This window comes from Lathyrus oleraceus, chromosome 2, assembly GCF_024323335.1.
Source record: "Lathyrus oleraceus cultivar Zhongwan6 chromosome 2, CAAS_Psat_ZW6_1.0, whole genome shotgun sequence".
Lineage (NCBI taxonomy): Eukaryota > Viridiplantae > Streptophyta > Magnoliopsida > Fabales > Fabaceae > Lathyrus > Lathyrus oleraceus.
The window spans coordinates 445794084-445800083 of record NC_066580.1 but is presented as its reverse complement, the minus strand read 5'-3'; the positions used below and the strand labels follow the sequence as shown (position 1 = coordinate 445800083).

Below are 6000 nucleotides of genomic sequence, written 5' to 3'. Positions count from 1 at the left end.
TACGACTGAATCCTGCTAAATGCACCTTCGGTGTCCGATCTGGAAAGTTGCTTGGTTTCATTGTTAGTCAACGAGGAATTGAGGTAGATCCAGACAAGGTTAGGGCAATACAAGAAATGCATGCTCCACGTATAGAGAAAGAAGTTAGAGGATTCCTGGGACGTTTGAACTATATCTCTAGGTTTATATCTCATATGACTGCTACGTGTGAACCTATATTCAAGTTGCTGAGAAAAGATCAAGCAGTTGAATGGAACTGTGACTGCCAAATGGCTTTTGAGAAGATCGGACAATACCTGCAAGAGCCCCCTATTCTAATTCCACCTGTTCAGGGGAAACCACTCTTTATGTACTTAACTGTGCTAGAAAAGTCAATGGGATGTATGCTGGGACAGCATGACGAAACTGGCCGAAAAGAGCATGCCATCTACTATCTGAGTAAGAGGTTTACCGAATGTGAAACTCGGTATTCACTCTTGGAGAAAACTTACTGTGCTTTAGCATGGGCCGCTCGTCGTCTAAGACAATACATGATTTGCCACACTACTTTGTTGATCTCAAAAATGGATCCAATAAAGTATATCTTTGAAAAGCCTGCTTTAACTGGAAGACTCGCCCGTTGGCAAATGTTACTATCTGAGTATGACATCCAATATGTGTCTCAAGAAGCCATCAAAGGAAGCGTATTATCTGATTACCTGGCAAACGAGCCCGTTGAAGACTACCAGCCGTTGAAATTTGACTTCCCTGATGAAGACATTATGGTAGTAAAAGATTGTGAAATCCCAGGACTTGATGAAGGACCTGAACCCGGATCTCGGTGGAAGCTCATGTTCGATGGTTCCTCCAATTACATGGGGCATGGCGTAGGAGCTGTTCTATTGAATCTGAATGGTGGATACACTCCTTTCACAACAAGGTTGTGTTTTGATTTCACAAACAATATAGCAGAATATGAGGCGTGCATCCTAGGCATTGAAGCATCAATTGACCTCCGAATCAAAATCCTCGAAGTATGTGGAGACTCAGCTTTAGCGATATACCAAGTAAAAGGAGAATGGGAAACCCGTGATACCAAGTTGATCCCATATCGTGCCTATGTCATGGAATTAATAAAATACTTTGAAGAAATCACTTTCCGTCATATCCCGAGAACTGAGAACCAAATAGCTGATGCTTTGGATATGCTGGCTTCAATGTACCAAGTTAGATTCCATAATGGAGCTCCTCTCATTCAGATAGAGAGGAAGGTTGAGCCTGCCTACTGTCAGTTGATTGAAGAGGAAGCCGATGGTAAACCTTGGTTTCACGACATCAAATGCTTTTTGCAAAATCAAGAATATCCAACAGATGCAACAACCCTTGACAAGAATACGTTGAGGAAGTTAGCATCCAAATTCTTCTTAAGCAATGGTGTGTTATATAAGAGAAACCACAACATGATTCTGCTCAGATGCGTGAACGGACATGAAGCGGACCTGTTGATCAAGGAGATTCATGAAGGATCCTTTGAAACTCATGCCAATGGGCATGCCGTGGCCAAGAAGATTTTGAGAGCTGGTTATTACTGGTTGACCATGGAATCCGATTGCTTCAATTATGCTAGAAAATTTCATAAATGCCAAATCTATGCCGACAAGGTACACATGTGTCGCACCTCGAAAAAATGGGGATACGACTTCAAAGCGAAGCGCGATCGCACGCTCGCAATGATGGACTGAACAGAGTCGCCACCGAACTTTATTTATTCCTAAAAAGGAAAGGGGAAATATCGATAAAACCTCTAAAAGAAAGGATAAGATATGGTCATCGCAACCAATATCAGGGTTCGGGAGTCGATTACGCAAGGGGAAGGTATTAGCACCCCTCACGTCCGTTGTACTCAACGGGAACCATTAGGTTAGTTGTGTGCGTTAGTGTTAGTTAAAATATTAAACTTTTCGATTTATTAGGTGGGAAAGAAAGAAAGGATGTGAAGAGAATGTTTTTGGATTTTTGACGAAGGACTAAACCTAAGTTTTTTATTAGTGGGCCTGACAAGATTTAAAAATCTTGCTCCTACGTATCTCAAAAGAGAAATCAAGGCTTACGTAGTTCTGGGTAGAAGAATGTTTGTTTGTTGGTCGATTTTAGCGAAGGCTATACTGTATTAATCGAAGAAAACATTGTTTTACCCAAAACAGATGAGGAGTGGACGCACACCACACATCGAACGGATTTATAAATCTACATTCGGAAAAGCGTCACTTATCTCGACTCAACAATCGTGACCGAAACATTATTTTGCATCACCTTAAGATAATATATCTTTCATTTATGAAAAAGGTTTTTTTTATTAATCGTACGGCGGCGAGATGGAATTTGATTGGTTGGATGTATTTTGAGTGATGGCGAGAACTTGGATGAGCGAGATATCCTTCTCGAATCCTAGTCTCAGGAGTGCACGGTATACACCATGTTCCATTTCCATCTTTATTGGCAAAAGTGTTTAATAAAGATTAAGTATTTAGGTTTGATTGAGAAAGGGTTTGAAGAAACCGCATTGACAAATTTAGGCGATGGCGAGAGCTAAGATAGGCAAGGCATCCACCTTGAATCTTAATCTCAGGAGTGCATGGTATACACCATGTTCCATTTCCATCTTTATTGAAAGAGGTTAAGATCGGAATTAAGTATTTTGGAGTTTGAAAGACGAGTCCTTATGACTGGCAAGCTCTTACAGCTTGGGTCTAACACTCGGGACTACGTCTGGACATTCCACCCAGGCAGTCTGTTTCTTTCCAATATTGCTAAGAAAATGATTCGAATATTTACGAATGTTTTGGAGGGAAGACGAATATTTATGGCTTGAAAGCTCTTACAGCTTGAGCCTGATATTCAGGATTATAACTGGATATTCCATCCAGGATAATCTTTTTCTTCACGTTTTATTTAGAAAAAGATTTGAATATTGGAGTGTGGAAGAGAAGACGAATATTTACGGCTTGCAAGCTCTTACAGCTTGAGCCTAATATTCGGGATTATAACTAGATATTCCATCCAGGATAATCTTTTTCTTCACGTTTTATTTAGAAAAAGATTTGAATATTAGAGTGTTAATGGAAGAAAGGCTTGAAATTGTATTTGAAGGTGATGGGGAAATGAAATTGAATGTTGAATGTGATTATTTATATGTGTATAAGTATGGACATGGGTACTAATAACCTAACTAACGTAGTTAACACACAAAGATCGACTAATCGAAAAAAAGAAATATCGGAAATTCGACCACTAAATAAATCTAAAAGGTAAACATTTAAAAATACAAACCACTAAATAACAATCGAACTAAATTAATAAAAATATAAAAGTAAAATAAATAGAAAGATACTATATAAAAAAAGAAATTAAATAAAGTAGCAAGCATAACAAATAAAAACATGAAGATTTGCTATCCCCAAGTATCGAACCCACTCCACTAAAGGCAATGAAGCTGCTCTCTCTCCACTATACCACTTATGGTCATTTGCTATTTTAATACTAATTTGACTAAGTAAACCAGAATAGATTAAAATTAAAATTAAAATTAAAACTAAACTAAAATAGTCTGTTGGACTACCAATTAACAGTGGAAGAATCCAAGAAAATAAACCCTAGCCGTCTGGCTGTTGGGTTTCCAAAGAGAAATTAATGGATGCACTAAACAACATACCAACAATTAAATTAATGCCAATGGATACCAAAGGTAAGTGGTCTTTAATCCTATTTTAAACACTATTTTCTTAAGAAATAAATAAAAGAAATTGAAACAGAGCCACGTGAAACACGCAACATCCGCTCGCCTTCTCTACGCTTACTCTATCTCTTCACCACCTCTCGTCTTCGCTCTATCAATCGCGTCTCTCCTTTTTTCCAATCGCTCATCCTCAACCTTCGCTCACCACTCCGTCTCTCAATCGCTCTCACTATCAAAACCCTCTCTCTCAATCGCTCACACTAGCCTCAATCGCCCATCTCTCCGTCTCAACCTCAACCACAAACCTTCACTCTACATGCCAAAAATCAAACGGTTTAAAGAGACTCAAACAGGAAAGCTCACCTTCGGCAGTGGTACGGCGGTGGTAGCGAGCTTGCAACGGCCTCTCTTCGCTAGGTTTCAGGGTTTTCCGCCGTCGACTGAAGTTAGGTTTTTCTTCTTGGTGTTTAGGGTTTTCGTTGTGGTCTCTCTGATTTTTCGTCCTCTCCAGTTTTTCTTCTCACCTTCCCTTTTATATTTTGCAATTAGGGTTTCAAATTAGTCTATGGTGATCCAGAAGGGGCGTCTCTGCGAACTCCTTTCGGGATGCTCAGATTCGGATTGTCTTGTTTGATGTTAGATTCGGAAATGGTAAAACAGACCTGTGCACTTTCTTCCTCTACTCTGTCTCAATTCTCTTTTGGGCATTTTTGAATTTTTTACTGCCTTGCTGATTTACCTTGCTTTTACTGCAGTGAAATTTGGAGAAAGCATGAGTAACTTCGGTTCACAGACTTCATGGTTTTGAGCATCATTTGGAGATAACGAACCAGAAGCACTTAATTGATTTGCATGGATTTGGCTATGACCATTTCGAGAATTTTCAGCTAAAATGCCTTGATATATTTGCTCTGAAGTTTCTGTACCATTTACAAAAGTATCATCCATGACTACCAGAGTGTTATCCACCGCAGAAATTTCTTTTACCAGGAGTTGTTTGGGAAGAAGCTTCCTATGGTGCAACTCAGGAGTATCATCTCCTGAAGCAACAATGGAGGAGTACAAGGCAGTTGAATGGTTAAGATTTGATCCAGATGGCAAAGATTGAGAATAACCATTAGATAAGGATCCTGTATTGCGAACTGGGGAGACATTTTCAACCTTGTGAACCCATCGCTCGAGCCTAAGTTGCTTCAAAGCAGGTTCTTTATCCAGTTTACGTTTCTGTGGGCATTGCCATTTCCCTATGATCTCAATAGCATTGGATTGTTGAAGATTTGTTGCTTCTGTCAATGCCTTTCTCTTTGCAATATTGCGTTTTTTTCATGCATGTGGAACTGTTCCTGTATTTGTTGAACACTGCAATAATGTCCTTTCTGGTTTCTTCCAAGAATTTTCACCATTTGCTCTCTATTTCCTTGTTGTAACAAAACCATCATTTTCTTTATTTCAGGTACATGCCGAGCTGCCCGCCGAGAAGCTTTTAGATAAACCTGTGTTAATGTCAAGTTTCTCAGCTTGGATTTCAACTTTTGATTTCGCTTCTTCTGTACCATGCTTTTGTACCAGATTTGGAGGTCTCATTTCACTTGTATGAGTGTCCAATGACATAAAATGTGCTTCTCCATTACAACCAGGACTTCCACAATTCCGGTTCACCGTCTCATTATGCTTGGTTGAACCAAGACTGTATTGCAGTTCCTTAACTTGCATGCATGGCTGCAAAATCTTTTCCAAATGGGAAGTATTGGCAGTATTTATATTTTTCTTCATTCCATAACTAACATCAAAAGAGCTATTGTGTTTAACACAAACTTTCGGCTGCACAATCTCAGTCTTGGTTTCATCTTTATTTATGACTTTAAAATCAAACCTCTCCGCCACACACTTATTCCCGTCAGAAACCTCTTCGTCGTTTAAAAGACTACATGTATCAAACGCTGAAGACTCATAATTGTAGCTTGAGAACCAATTTCTGATATTTGGAGGCTCAGAGAAGAGTGAGCATAAACTGCAAGAATCCATATTCTTGGTAAAACATAGGTCTTCATTACATTGTACTAGCTTCTCTCTAACAGCCCCTTCTTGTTCTTCATCTATATGCAGGGACTTGCATTTTCCAAAAGAGGATTCTTCGAGAGTGAAATCGGAATCCAGATTGGGAGACTGATATTCATAGCTCGAGAACCAATTTCCAACATCAGGAGGCTCAGAAGGACACGAAAGCGACGACATCGACCAAGTTGGAAGCTGAAAGAAATGGGAATGATTGATTTGTAATGAAT

The 6000-nt window shown here is 39.4% G+C and overlaps 1 pseudogene; it reads right to left on the bottom strand.

Annotated features, from left to right (window-relative positions):
* Positions 1 to 4450: 4450 nt before the first annotated feature.
* Positions 4451 to 5950, bottom strand: LOC127123644 (uncharacterized; annotated as a pseudogene).
* Positions 5951 to 6000: the final 50 nt, after the last annotated feature.